We start from the raw sequence: 15,763 nt of genomic DNA on the forward strand, positions 1-15,763 counted from the left end.
AATAAATAAATCACAATACTATGGTAAGAAAGAGGAAGCTGAGGTCCAACTCAGTCTGCCTCTATATCAGAGGAAGATTTGTCAGCAGCATGCATGGGGTGAAGATCTAGCACATAGTACAGCCCTTAATCTCGTGTATGTTGGCTGACCTTGCTGTCAAAACTAGTAAGAGAGCAAATACAGATGCTTTTTTGTTGCTTTGCTTTAATTGGTCACTAGGGCTGATAGAAAAATAGGAAACAAATGAAACCTTCATACTGCAATGAATGTATCCCATGTGCTTGAACAAAAGAAAATAAAAACGAAAAAAATGCCCATCTGACCTGCACAAACTCCAGGGTCAGATGAGGCACAGCTCCAGTTTATAGTCAGACAGCTTTTCACTATAGGTTTAATGGTAAACTTCACGTTTAACTGTAATTATGTGATTGGATTCAGCTGTGTGAAAGTGAAAAGATCTGAAAGCCCTCATGCAGCTGTGGTTTTGTGCACACTTCAAGTTAAGAGTCTAGTTAAAAGTCTGTTTGAAATACTTCAAGGTGGAAAATCTTTGCGATATGCGTTTGGAGACTCTCATATAAAGAAACATGTTCACATGCACATACGTAGTTAAACTGAGTCCTTCAAAAAGAAGCTTGTCTTGTGACTAGATAAGCATTGGGCTTTTGTTTTTCCCAATATACCCTCTCTCTCTGTCAGATGAACTTCAAGATGTTTGCTACTTCAGAGACCCAACTGGTGGTGATTTCTGTGGTTCAGTTATGGGATGGTGGAGAAGGGCAGTTGCCTCTTGGGGGATTTTCTTGCCTTGCAGAAATTTTCATGAGGCTCCCTTAGCCTCATGATTTGCTTACCAAGCTGTAACTCATACTAGTGCCAAATTTCTACATCTTTTATAAACAATAACCAAATGAGTAATTGCTCATTAGGTTGCTGAAGTCCAATAAATATGCAGACAGACCTTGCTGACTGCATTCAAGCACACCAGGCAGAGCAGGTACAGCACTCGGCAGTGGTAACAGGGCTGGCCTGAGGCTTGCAGTGTGGATGAGGAGGTGTTCAGGGCTCGGCGGGGTGCTTCGTGGTCCCACTGCTGTGGCTGACCCCGTCTTCAGGCTGCCTGGTGAGCCGCCACCTCCTCCAGGCACGCACGGCTGCTAAAAGTGTTCCGTAGGTTGGCTCCATGTAGCTGTTTGATTAAAGTCCTTAAGAACAAAAAATTAAGTCTCTTCTGGATGGCATTTAAGTACCTCTTTCTTGCCCCAGTGCCCATGGGTGAGATTGTCCTTCATCCTTAATTTTAGGTGTGGCTGTGAACTGGTGGTGGCAAGAAGCATGGTCTCGAGGCTGGGGTGCTGTGTGATCTGAACAGGAAGGGTTTGGAAAGGTTGTTTGGAAATTCTGGTTTTTCTCAGCTTAGATTGAGACTTCCTTCTGGTAGACATCTTTTTCCTCCCATCGTGTTTTGTTTAGCTATTAATCTGTGTTCTTGGATTTGCTGTCTGGGATTTATTATGTTTTTGTTGGTTTGTTTTGTTTTGAACATCATATGCTGCTTCTTAATGCACCTCAAATACAGATGTATTTCTGGAACATGACAGACTTCAGGTTCCAGCTGTGATTAAATCCTAGGTGATTTCCCATCATATGCAGGCTGATATTTCACCGGGTATTGTCATCTGTTAATGGTCAGATATTTGTAGGCAGGCATCGCTGGTGCAGTAAGCTCAAGGTACCGGTGTAGATTGGATCTAGCTGTGAAGAAGATAGGAGAGAAAACCCTGTACACCACAGAAGTCAGGCAAGTTAAAGCTCATAAGAAATCAAAGTATTGGAAAGTGCAGTGCTCCTGCTGAAATTTCCAAATAGCTTAAAATAATCATGTTTTATCAGTGGATATTTTGTTTTGATTTTCTGTTCATTTAAATACCTGCAGGAGGGAGCCAAGAGGCTGGAGCCCTGGCACAGGCTGCCCAGAGGGGCCGGGGGCTCCTCGGGGACAGCTCCAGCAGCCGCCTGGCCGTGGGGCTGGGCACCCTGCTCGGGGGCCCTGCTGGGGCTGGGGGGGCACCGGGGCACCCAGAGGTGCTCCAGCCCCAGCCGTGCGGTGATCGTGCAATGCTTTATACACCGTACGTTGTGTCAGGGGCTCTCAGCAGGACTGTTGGGTGTGGGTGTGTTTTCTTGAATAATTGCCCGTGAGAAGCTTTTGCTTAGAGACCCTCCAAATGAACCAGAAAGGTCCAGAGTAGTCAGCCATTGTTTTGTATCAACATATCTTTTATTTTGTTGTTAATGAATGTTTAGCAGGATTATGTAGAGAGAGGCAATTTTCCTTGTGGATTTAGGTAACTTTCAAAAATAGACCTTTGAAACAAGACTATACTCACTTTTTGAACACAAAACTTTATCAATGGAGCAAGAAAAAATGCTTTTAATTTTGCGATAAAATCACAAAATCTCTTTAAGTAAACAAAATTTTTATTTCTGAAAAATCTATGGATGAAAAGTCGCCACAAAGAGAGAAAACCATATTATAGTTGTATTCCACATTAGTTTTGGATCCAAGAACACTTTTGAAGAGCTAATTTAAGTCTTCAGCCTCTAATTTAGGATTTGAAAAGGCGCTATATTTGTATAGCTTGGAAATGAATTGTTGAAAAAAAAATCCACAAAAAAGTCTTTGCCTCCTCATTCATCTCCATTACTGGTACGCTGGCTGGGTGGGAAATTTTAATATCCACACTGGGTTGGAAAATATCACTCTCCAGTAATTTCCTGGGTTTCATTTTCCCGTTAGCTCTGGCATTCAGCAGCACTGGTAACCCCGCTTGCTGCTGCTGCAGTAACTCATGGTACGGATAGAAATGGTGGCGGAGCCTGGCCTTGGTCAGTGTGAGGGGAGAGGGGAAGGTTACTTTATTTTTATGGACTTCTTGCAGTCTTGAAAATACTTTCAGGTTTGTTTTCACAGGAAGGCTCCATCAGAGGTCTGCCAGATGCTTTGCACAGATCTGCAAGTGTCGGGTGGCTTATCCGTTAAAGAAGTCTCAAAATATCGTTATCAATCACCAATGATTTCAGACTCCAACCAAACCTTCTGACCATTTGGTTTGTTGTATGGCTCCTCGGGCACTGGGGCCGCATTCCCAGTGTGCAGGGAGGTGCTGGCTGCAGAGCGGCCCCAGAAACCTGCCTGCAGTGGGGCACCAGCAGCTGGTGCTTGGACTCTTCCGTGTGTTTTGGGTCTTACCCGTGACGTGCCTGGGAAATAAGGGCATAATAATGCCCATAATTCTGATTTACCGTTTTCTAAAAACTATCCGGCTATTACTCTGAATTATATATGCTGCTTGAGGGCATTTCTTTTATTGCTGGTTAGGCATTAAAAAACAAGAAACAACCCCCCCCGACATTTGATAAGTACATTCATGGGTAAGGATCAGAAGTAAGGAGTTAAACTAAACACATGCAATTGTTCTGAAAAATAGCTGGGGGTAGAATTCCTCTGCTGGACTGAAGGGAGAACATCTGCTTGGTGAAGAATGAGTAGTTCGCGTTGTTTACAGCCAAGCAGGCAACCGTGTGTCCCAGCGGGCTGGTTTTACTTGGTTCTCATCAGACATGCCTGCTAGATTGCTGTATCTCAGAGAGCCCAAGGAACGTCCTACAGAGGCACCATTCCCATCGTGGTGCATTCAGTCGTGACACTGCTTTTAGTGACGTACCAAGGAAAGGGAGGAATTTTCTTGGCACTTCTGCAGGTGAAGATGCTGGCACTGTGCCTACTTCATTTAAAGCTGCCAAGAGTAACGCTAAACAAGGCTATGATCTCTTCTGTTCCTTTACCGTGCACAGATCTAAGTCAAACCTTCAAAAAATGGCAGTCCTGTTTGGTCTGCTGTCAAAATGTTTCAACGTTTAAAAGTGGAAGGAAGAAAAATGATGAATCCGAGTTGCCAAAGTTCTCATCTCATCTGCTGCTCTTGGAAACAGAGGAGCCCGTGCCTGTTCCTGGGCAGGCACAGAGCTTCCTTTGAACGCTTTCCAACTCCTCATCAACTTGGTTTTCTTTGCTAGTTTCTTCTAGAAAGATCTCCTTTCTGCTTTCTAGGCGGGGTGGGACTGGTAAATAAAAGAGTAACATTCACTTTCTTAGAAGACAACTTTCTATCCTTACCTTATCTGTCGAAGAAAAGAACATTTTGCTCTTCTGGCTTTGGCTGAAGATCCTCTTTTCTTGCTTCATGTTGAAAGCAAGGCACCTGCTCACCTCTGCAGTATATTCTCAGGAGGAAGGCGTCCATTCCTGCTTAGCCACCAGGAGAAGAAACTGCTGCAGACATCCAAGCTGTGTTCATCCTAGGCTTGAACTCTTTTTCTTCTTCTTTTTCTGGAAGTATCCCTTTAAAGTGTATCTTATCTTTCCTCTTTGAAGAAAAAGCTTTTGTACTTGACTCCTAGGAACATTTTTGCTTGAGTTTTGGAGGACACTTTCCCCTTTTATAAGGAAGGAAGCTTACTGTATAAATTAAGTCGTTTGATTTAAAGAAGCAGAGCTCTATCAGGGCTTTTATGCTTGTTCCTGAAGGACAATTTACCAGATTTTTAACAAAAAGGAAAAAAAAGTACTAATTGCTGCATTGAAAATGTATTTTTTTTAACCCTCTTACTTCACAGATCCTTGCTGGACACAAGGCCAGACTGCACAACCTGAGTAAAAGAAATTGAAAAGAATTTTAATTTATGTTGAAAGCTTTCTGAAATGAATTCGGAAGTCAGGATGAAGAATGTGTATCAAACAGATTCAGTGCACAGATATGGTGAGATTTTATTGTGCAGTATATGAGGGAGATACACTGGCAGTAAACATTGCTTGTTGAGGAAGATCTGCAATTCCAGGATCAAGAGGTTGATCTGGGGCTTTAGGAGGAACAACCCTTACTTTTGTTCACAGATCCACTTAAATCCACTGCAGCTCTGTTTCCAGGACCCATCCCTTTACACCGGCTGAGTTAGATACGTGTTGGTGTGCGTGTAAACTCTCACTGTGCTTAATACGTGGGGTGGTCGTAGGTATCTTGGGTCTCTGCTTACCATCTGAGTGATTTCCCCCATTATTTCACCAGTTCAAATCTAACATTCCAGTTTTGTAAGGTTTGCTCATGTGGCTTCTGCTTCTCTGACGGTTCTCAAGGTGTGTGGCCGCAGCAGTTGCTTGTGCTGTCCATCATCTCCATTGCCACAAGGAAGTTTTTATTGTTGACAAATTCAGTGTCTGCCCTAGGCTACCCATGAACATCACCAGACAGCCTCAAGACTTGTTAGCAAGGACCGGGGGTGCTCAGGATCATGTCCTAAGCTTGTGATGGCAGCGAGGATAAGATCAAAGCAAGATCAAGCCTTGGACCCGACTCCAGGCCCAGTCTTCATGCCCTTATATTGACAGGGATCATCTCAATCTGAAGAGCACAGCTTTCAGAGGTGCATTTCCTTGCACCAGTGCTTGTCTGAGCCCAGAGGTTTTGTGTGACACAGCTCCTCCTGCGGCTGCAGCCGTCCCCCAGGGGTTTCTCTGCGGCCCCGCAGTCGGGGTGGCACCTCTGGGGCTGCAGGACTGAGGCGTGCTCCGTGCTGACAGATTATTTCAGCAAACAGGGAGCATCACAGCTTCCCTGGCTTGGGACGACACAAAATGCTGCTGATAATGTGTGTCAAATGACACAAATATCAAACTGCTAATCTTCAGCATTGCAGTGCGTCTCCGAGTAGCGTGTGCCATCACAGCTCTGCGCCAGAAGTGTTATTCAGAGGGAGCAAGGGGCTGTAATTCAGAGCTCACGGCACTGGCTTCCCTTCTCAGCCTGGAAGAAGGTATTTCAGGGAAACGCTGAGCTCTGTGCAGGGGGATGTAGTTGCATCGCCCTGTCTCTGTCATTAACGTTAATGGCAGTCATATTGCTCGGCCCCACATGCAGCAGTCCAGGTTCACCCCTAATTTCCTGCCCATGGCACAAATCTTGTTGTTAGCATGCAGAATCAAATTTTATGTCAATAATTATTTAATTCCTAACAATTTCTTTGCTGGGCCACTGCAGAAGTACTCTGCATCGTGCCCTAGCAGGTCACTACCAGAGCATTTGACGGAAAGCCTTAGCTTTGCTTTATTTCTTCCTTAATGGCATAGAGACACACACAGCTAGTATGATATGCTTATTTATGTAGAGCAAAACAGTCCAATTTATTCTTGTAAGGTCGTCTGCAGTGCTGTAGGAGTCAGAGGGGTGGGTGTGATGAAGGTAACCGAGGTGAGGGAGGTTATGAGAAGCTAATGAAGACGCAGGGCTGGGAACGGGGAAGCGACTTAACCGAAACTGCCAGCTGCTCCTCACGCCGCCCCTTGTGCTCCGTCCTTCTAAGCCTTCCCTGTTCACCACGGTCCCAAGAAGCCAGAGAAACCGGATTTAAATTTGGTGAGATGAGGAGGAGGCGATGCTTTCTGCTGGAGTGCTATTTTTGTTCTGGATAAGATAATGATGTAGTCTTGTTGAATTACCAGGAGGCTGCCCTTCAATTCCCTCTTGCTACAGTGCTAGTACGTGGGCAAGTCCACCGGGCACCAGGAAGGAGAGAAAATGGGGAAACTTCTACAGAAAAATATCCAGAAGCAAGCTCTTTTACAGGAACTCTACTGAAGCAATTCCCGCATCAGTTCACAGGGGGGATTTGTAGCAAAACCCGTTGTATGCACACAGCGTCATTGGTGGTAAAAGCGAGTGTTGAAGATGGTGCTTTCTGGTGAGCCTTACAGTGTGCCCTTATAATTGCCATGTTTGTCTTTTGGCATCCCATGTTTTCCAGTTTCTGTTGTATGAGTGTGCTAAAGAAATTGCTTTCACAAACCTGAGGCACTCCGCTTTCTCCATCCTAAATAACCCCCAGATTGTAAGTTATATAGGCACTGGCAGCATCCCGTTCTCTAGATCTGCATGTTGTTGTTGCTGCTAGAATGCTTTTTAACGTGCAGAAATGTGCTTTTAGTGTGCAGAAAACTCACGTAGGGAGAAGAGATCATGCTTCCTGTAAAACAATAACACATGCATTCCTGTAAAGCAATAATACACACAGCTCTCCAAGACTTTGCAGAAAATCTGCAGTTGCCTCGGCTGTTTGGGGGGCTTTCAAACGCGGTCTCCTGCGCCTGCTCAGGATCCCTGTTGCTGGCACAAGCGGCTGGCGTGGCACACGGTGGGCTCTGCAGCGGGGACGCTGCCCGCCGGGGCTTGGCTGGCACCTTCAGCCCACGCATTTGTGGAGCATCTCGTCTGCACTTTCCTCTGCAGATATTTATATCAGTCTCCTGGTCACAGCAATTAAGATAAAATTCGGGGAATGAAAATATAGTTTGGCTGCTTCATTAGTTTCTGCGCTGCCTCTCTGACTTGTGTTTGCCTTGTTCTGGCTGCAATGAATCGTGTTCTTATTGCAGTGACATTTTTAATTTCCATCTCTGGTATCTGGTGATATTCATTGATATGTTGTTTGATCTTTCTTTCTGTCCTTTCATTTATTAGAAGCCCAGTGACATGCTTAAATCCTCATACACATGGTTGGATGACAGATCAGAAATAATGAATGCAAATTTTTTTTTAAAAAAGGAGGAAAATTAATATAAGGCAATACCATCAGCATTGTCATATAAGGACAGCAAATATATTCATCTTTCATCACTTTTTTTGTATGATACAATAAAAGAAGATACTTGGAAATGAGATATACAAATGGAAAGCATTTAAAAGCTTTCTGATATGGATAATTTTAATCTTTCAACATGATAGAAATATAAATGTCATCTGTGGGGCTTTGCTTATGCCCGGTCTGAGGTCAAATTTGCGTGCTGTGATGCTGGGGGCTCTGGGGGGGCGGTGGGAGAGGGGCAGTGGCACAGTACTGGGGGTCTGGGCTTTGTCTGGTGCTGGATCTGCACAAGCCTCCTGACAGCTGAGGTATCTGACGGTGGAGGTATCTTCACCAGCCCCTGTTCACCTCCTACCTCGTAGGAAGCACGAAACAAAGACTTGGGTCCAATCCACACGCAATACGTGGATTTTGGAGCTGTGGACGTGTTTGGAAAGTGAGAGCAAGCTTCACTGTGAAGCAAGGCGAGGAGTGCTGCAGCCTGCTTCTGTCGAGCAGCTGCATCACCACACTTGCACGCACAGTGCTCTTTGTGGGAGCAGCAGAGACGCTGCAGAAAGGTGGGTGGTGGTGTGGACCCGTCGGTGCTAAGGCACGTCGGGTGCTGGCAGGGCAGTTGGGGCTGTGCTGCTGCAACTCACCCAAGGAGGTGTCATTGGGGCATCAGGCAGCAAGCGGCCAGCCCTTTGCTTGGTCTCTGGGGCATGGTCGCAGCGGGGTTTCTGCACGGTGAGCAGCTCGTGTGAGCCAGGAGCAACTGTGAAAGCCGTGGGCAGACGTACTGGTGCCCAGCCTCACTACCTGCTGGTTTCTGCTCCCAGTCTTTTTGGCTCGGCAGCACCATTTTGAAACGCTCCTGCTCTAACAGACAAAAAGGCACTGTGCAAGGTGCTTGGGCTCACTGAACCTGCTGCGGCCATGGATGCTCACCAACACCACAGGTACCTGTGCGGGCTGGCCACCACGCAACTGACCCAGCCACAGCTGGCATGGGAGCACGAGGGAGTGGTGGAGGAGGAAATCACTGACACCCAGTGCTGCTGAAGGATTTTTTTAATATATGTATGTATATAAATTAAATCATCCCCTTGGTGCAGAGTCACTGCTGCAGTGCCAGGGGGTGGCTGAGGACTCAAACCCCTTTCTGAGGACTTGGGCGGTGGCTGCAGCAACAGAGCGGTGTCAGCAGTCTTTGAGCACAAACCCAGGAGAAGGCCAAAGCGCAGGAGCACGGAGAGATGTGTCAGCTTGCCAGGACTGGGGCTAACATCACGGAAGAGCTCAGCACCTCTCATTTTAACTGGTGAGTAGTTAATCCATTTGGTACAGCCGCATAAACTGCCGACAGGGAGCTGGTGAGCTGAGGAGTCTCGTGTCACTCGCTGCGTTATTTGTGTCCTCGTGCATGGGACTCGAGATGGTGCTCACCCATAACTGCCACCAGCCCGTGGATCTTCTCACCACCACCTCTCCCAGTGCTGCTGTCTGGTGGGCCATGCTGGATGTTGGCATCTCAGGGAAATCATGGCTTTCCCTAAAACAAATTTGAAATGGGGAAGGTTTCTTCTCGCTGTCGTTACTTTGGCCATTGCTTGTGCCTGCGTCTTCCATTCCCCTGGGAGAATCCGCCTGTCCCTCTCGATCTTGCTCATGAATCCTTGCTGGACGGTTGGATACAGAGGAGAGCTGCCTAATTATCGCCTGAGGAGGTACAAGATTGCAGCGGAGGATGCATCTGGGAGGCTGAAGGGCAGATGATGATATCTCACAAATAGATCAGAGGCTGCTTAGCGGTACTTGCCTGAAATTAGTTTCCTGCTATGTCTGTGCACGTTATCCATGAGGGTAGGGAAAAGCACCCAGGCAAGGGTGGGAGTGTTGCAGAATTTCAGTGAGAAATGAAAAAATCCATGATCTACCCTTTATTATCCAAAAAGCAGTTTGCCTGAGGCATACAAGCAGAAATGCCTTTTGTGAAGATTTGTCTTTTTTTTTTTTGTAATTTCAATGCACATGTAGACTTTAAGAAGTTTTCTGTAACTTTTTATCCTTTTTTCTTTCTTTTTTTTTTTCCCTGAAAAAGAACATGCCTGAAGATTGTACTTTTCTTTGCACAGGACCTGGTTCATTCTGCTTTCTATATAGCTGTCACCCATGCAGGTATAGAGGTTTCTGCTTCCCCTGGAAGGCAGTATGTTGTGTTTTCCAGTAATATGCTGTTGCTTGTTTCAATTGAGGTCTTGCTCCCTGGCATGGGAGAGCAGGCTGGGCTCCCTGCTGCGGGGTTCGGCTCTCGTGGAGTTGTTGTGAAACAAGATCTGGAATACATTTACATGGGAGCCAGGAGAGCTGACCCAAACCGGGCTGCCGCTGGGGTCTCCGAGGCCATCCCTGGTGGCGCTCATCGTGGCAGCTCAGACTGCTTGAGGTGCTACTGGTAGAAATCACGTTTGAACCTTTCCTGCTCAGCCTAGCAGTGAAAGATGTTTTCCTGATGGATACAAGAGGTAAGAAGCTGACAGTAAGCGTCTTTAGGAAGGTTAAGCAAAGCACAGCGTGGTGTCCGTGGACGTTATTGACCGTAGCGGGCTACGGCAGCAGCAAGGAAAAGCAAGGAAGGACGTAGCTGTGTATTGTGGAACAAGTGAGGCAGCTGTGCCATAAAATATTAATGCAAATGTGGAGCACTTACAGTAATTTCAATACCTTTTTACACCCCCAGCAGTCACACTATTCAGACTGAATTAAATAGCTTTGCAGTGACTGTTAAATGTTATCAGCTCCTTACTAGCTTGTGTGCATTTTTATTTTCTACTATGAAAATCTTTGTACAAACAAAAGAAAAAAGAAAAAAGCAAGCCTGATGTTGTTCGTGCTGATGAAAGGTTGTATTTAATGCTTGTAAAATGCCAACAAAATACTTGCATGTTCAGAATTGAGCCAGAATGATAAAATGCTTTGCGTGCTTCATGCACTGCAAAATTCCTGATTCGTGGCACGCTTCTGATCAAACCCTTTATGGTAATTTTTTTTTAAACTTACATAATTGTGCACATCTAATTTTTTCAGCTGTGTGGAAACCCCTGCTTTGCCCAGCCATGCAGTTTAACCTCTTGTTGCTCCTTTCATGCTTTGCCAGGCTCTGCACAATGGCCTGTTGCAACTTTCTGCTCATAACAAACACTTCTTCCTTTAAAACTTGGTGGGAAGTTGAAATACCAGGAAACAGCCCCAAGGCACAGCCCGAAAGCTGGCTGCTGCCCCAGGCACTGCGTCCCTTTGGGGTGTGTTTGAGCGGAGTCCCGAACAGAAAAGGAGGGAGATGTTGGTTCCGTTCTCCTTCTCTGAGTTTGTGCTCGTTTTTCTAAAAGCGTTTCGCTTCAGGGTGCTTGACAGAAAGTTGTTCCAAGTGTGCTAAGACCACGTTATTCAGAATGAGGGCAGCATTTAGATGGGTTTCTTTGTCCATTTCTGTAATGCAAATTGTCTATGTATCTTCTGTTTTCTGTTTGAAACATGCAATTGAAAATGCAGACCCCAACTGAGGTAGGTGGATATGGAGATTCCCCATCGGGTGCTAATATGGGAGCTGCCTGGATGCTCCTGAGTGCTGGAACTTGCTGTGAACACTTAATGCTGGCCCGGGGAGATGGCATGGCAGGGTTGTTTGCGTGTGATTCTCACTGCCTTGTCCAGCCATTTCTGATCCCCTTGAGGCTGGAGGCCTGTGTCTGTGTGCTGCTCTGCAGGGCAGACAGAGCTGGTTAGTAGGGATGGAGGGAAAATGGTTATGGAGGGGAGGAGCCTCCCCAGAGTTTCTGAGATGGGAAAGCAGACGAGTACTATAGCCCAAGAACAAAGGTGGTGCAATCCCTGCAAGCCCCTGGGTCTCTGTGTGTGATTTTCTGGGCTTGTTACATTTCCAGGAGGGCGCTGTTTGCAGGAACGGATTGCTGGTCTCGTTTTCTAAGAGCTGGGGACTCGCGCTGAGGAACGGCAGCTGGCAGTCAGGAGCCCCAGTAATGTGGCAGTCAGCGTCTGCATCCCACTGTAATAACAGAAGACGGAGTTTTCTGGGTGCTGGCAATGTAGAGCAAGCAGGAGCAATGCTCACGTCTCCTGCACTTGGCTGCACCTGTGGGATGGAGCACGCGGTGAACGACACCTCTCCCAGCTCTGATGGGAAGAGAGTGGGATCGGTACGAGTTTATCTGCGCTCCAGTACTTCTGTTGCCAGCCATGCCCGGGGTGAGGCCTGCATTTCCCATCACCTGCTCGCTCAGGAAACACGAGCACCAGAGGAACACGAAACCGCGGCAGCTGCCGCGAGTGCCCTGGAGGCGCGCAGAGGAGCAGAGCGGTGGGATTTGGCTGACAAGCCAGACTCCAGGAAGGAAAGAAGAGAGAAGCAGCGGAGAGAAGCATTTCAGCAGGCTCTTGGAGTGCAGCCTCATTATTTCCTTTCATTGCCACAGCAAGCTGTTTCGGGTACTAATTGCAGCCCCATCAGCTGAGAAGACCACCGCGAGGCTTCGAGGTCCCGCTCCACCTGCCGTGCCTGGCAGCTCCGCTCACGGTCACCTTTTACAGGCCAGGGGCTGGGCTTCGTCACAGCCCAATTTCCCGCTTCTCTTGTTTAAAAATCATTTAAAATGCAGCTGCTATTTTAAGCCTTGGCAGCCTGCTGATGGCCTGATCTGAAATGATGTTGGTTTGCCTAATAGCTTGGGATTTTTATGCAGTAGGTGTTGGGACTGCAGTGTCCCTAATAGCATATTTTAGAGTTCTGATGGATTTTTAAATAGCTTTCCAGTGTTAAGGCAGGCTTTCCTGTAATCTGCATTTTCCAGTAAAATAGGAGCCTGGTTACCTACTGATCCGTAGTTTTCAGGATATCTATTCATGCCCCTTCTTTTCCACTCTTTTTCACTATTTTTTGCCTTCATTACTCCATCAAGCTCCATTTCAGCCTGCACTGACAGAGACCCCTGTCAAAGTAAGCTTTGTTTAGAAAAAAAAATCTTTACTTAACCCTCTCTTTGAAATAAGGGAGAGTAAGGCCAGAGAGCAGCTATGGGTAAGCAAATGTGCCAAGGTATTAAGTGCTTTGTGGCTTGCTCACAGGATTTGGGGGGATGCTTTTTTTCCCCAGATCATTTTCAGTTCAGGCACACAAGTGTCAAGTAGGTCACTGGGGTACAATGTATAGGAAATTCTATTGCATGCAGGTTTCCAGAAAAAAATCCATTGCTGTTCACATTTCCTTTCCTTTCGTATTCACATTGCCTGTGTTTACTGAAAATGGGAACATGTGCTCCTGTGATGCCCTAACACTGTGAGATGGGAAGGGACACCACCCAGAACCTCTAATGGGAAGTAAGAGCATGTGTAGTGTCCACATTTAATGTGTTCTGTTTTATCTTGCTCCAGTGTGCCGGAGGCACTTCTCATATATTAAACTGACAGTGGTTAGGGAAAAACTGTAACTCTGCATAACCAAAATTTGAACAGCTGATCTCAAATGGCTTCTCACTGCCTCTTGTGGTGGCCTGGATACTGCTTCCCACCCCGGAGTGCTGTCTTTCAGTACATTTCCATGCTTTAAGGCCTTCTTTGACCATTTGTTTTTTGCAAATCCGTAGGTGCAATTATGGTTTGGTTTGTAAAACATCTACAAAAGTCCTGTATTGCTTTTGTGCTGGTGGGGCTCTGGGAGGCCTGCGAGAGTCTCAGCTGCAGGGCAGCTGGGAAAGCTATCTGAAACCAGAGCCAGGGCAGCCTGGGATTACCCAGCAGGATTTTGACACAGTGACCCATGATGACAATTTCATTAGTTAAAAACGGGTATGACCCCTTACTTGTGCTCTGGAGAGAGGTCTCCAGCAAACGGGGTAGAAGGAGCTGGTTCCTACGGCCCCATTCCCCTCATGTTCAGCCTTGGCTCTGCTGCGCTCCCTCCTGGCGTGTTTGGCCCTCACTGCCAGAGGTTGGTTGTTGAAATGGAGCAAGAGTGCCAGGCAGCTTTTCATGGTGGTGCCTCCCGGGTTCGTTATGCGTGGTCTCCAGACCCTCTGGAGGCTGGCGTCCGTGCACGTCGAGGGGCACCAGGTGACACCAGACTGAGAAGGACCGCGCCTCTGGGAGGCGGCAGCTTGGCACTCGGAAATGGCCTGGACAGGTTTGAAGAGATCCAAAACACAGGCTGCAGTTGGGTAAGAAGACAGTAGGATCTCCACTCTTACCTTTCGCAGAGGAAAATAGGCGGCAGTGGACTGCAGCAGGAGGGTCTGCGAGTTGCAGCGACTCTGAACGCAGCGATATTGTGCTTGGCAGGAGGCCTGGGGACGTTGCTGGTGTGGGGGAAGCAGCCCCACGGTGCTGGTGTGGCCTGGCCTGGGGGCAGGCCCAGGGGAGTGGGAAAGGCCGGAGGAGTGGCTGGTGGGCCGGGAAGGTTTCTGGTGAAGGAGTGAAATAATTTGTGAGGATCGCTCTGGGTGAAGAAGAGAAGCACAAGGAGGGGTAGGCAGAGGGCGGTTAGTAGGAGCCTTTGGATGGGCAAAAAAGAAGGGGAATATTTTTTCCAAGAGATCCCCAGAAGATAAGACAGGCAGATTGGCTTAAGTTGCAGTGAGAGATCTGGGTTAGACAGCAAGAAAAGCTGTCTGATGGCAGAGATGGACAGACAGGGGACAGGCAGGGCCCCGGGCAGAGCGCAGGAGCAGGCAGCACGGGCAGTGCCCGGCCTCCTCCGGACACCGGCGGGGGGGCCGGGGTGTGACGTGGTTTCCTCACAAGACCTTCAGTCCGAGGTGGCTTCTCTGCGAGTAGGAGAGCGCAGAAAGTCCATTGGAACACACATTAAGTAACTAAACTGGGAGAAAAATACATCCATCATATTGGTATTATGTTAAGTATTATTCTTTTTAAGAAATGTATCTCAAAAGAGTTGCAGATAGACTGCTGGTGTTAGTCTTTTTTTTTTTTTTCATTGAAACAGCTGCTTTTCAAAGCAGAAAAATTCAAATCAACTCAGAGGCCACTTTATTTTTGCATACATTTGTCAATACTGAGAGGAATTTGCGTGTGTCATTTAAGCTTGGACTTGAATTCTTATGTAGTTACAGTGCTGATTGTGTTCATGCTGGATCTGGGAAACCTGCTGAAATAAATTACCACAGAGTTGGGCCCACTGTGTTTATGGAACTGCACAGCCCAGCACCAGTGCAGTCTGCAAGGCTGAATGGCACGGGCTGATTTTAAATTAAACTGATGAAGATGAAATGTGTTAAAATATCCCAACAGAGGGCTTATTTGCCAGCTGTTTGATTGTTTTCCTCTGGCATTATCTGTGAAGCAATTACACATGAATAAAAACTTCTTGAGATGCTTTCAAGGAAATATTGACCACTAACATTTTAATTAAGGCACATTGAAGCAGAAACATTTGAATCAACAATATGGACAATAGCAAAGCAGGTTGGGTTTCAAAAAAGGAGGCTTGTTTACCACCCTCCTAATAACACATCCAGTCTGTACCCTTGACTGAAGTGTCACTATAAGCTAGCTACATACGTTCATTTTCCCCTCTTTGTCTTAAAAATAATAATACAAATTGGAAGGAGAGACAATTTTAAAATAAGCTTAGCCAGTCGTTTACATCCATAAACAAAACGTGTCTGTGCATTGAACTGGTGCGTGGGCGCTCGTGGAGTGGCTTGGGATGGCTCTCAAGTGCGCCCACCTCCTCACTGGTCACAAGCTCAAGCTGGGGTCTCTGCCATCGCCTCGCTGTGCAGCATTTCTCTGGCACTGCTGCTGAAGGGAGGAGAGGTAAACTTGGTCTGCGTTCTGCTGGAGAGGGAAGGACGGACACAACAGGGGTCTTGGGTGCATGTCCGAGGTGCTACTTCAGGCTGGTTCATGCCTTTGCTTCAGTTTAGTCACAGCCCAGTAAACCTAAAGCAGTGGTCCTGGGTCTGATGACTGTACTGAAGGGTTCAACAGGAAAATCTGCCCTTTCCTGTGCAAGAAGGAGGATGTTTTTAATGCTCAGGAGTCGTCCTGT

General features: G+C 46.9%; 1 protein-coding gene across 2 annotated transcripts in view; it reads left to right on the top strand.

Moving 5' to 3' along the window:
* Positions 1-15,763, top strand: part of MDGA2 (MAM domain containing glycosylphosphatidylinositol anchor 2) — a 332,288-nt gene that overhangs the window by 126,716 nt on the left and 189,809 nt on the right. The gene's annotated exons all lie outside the window — the stretch shown is intronic.

Source organism: Anser anser (assembly GCF_964211835.1).
Source record: "Anser anser genome assembly, chromosome: 5".
NCBI classification, from domain to species: Eukaryota; Metazoa; Chordata; class Aves; order Anseriformes; family Anatidae; genus Anser; species Anser anser.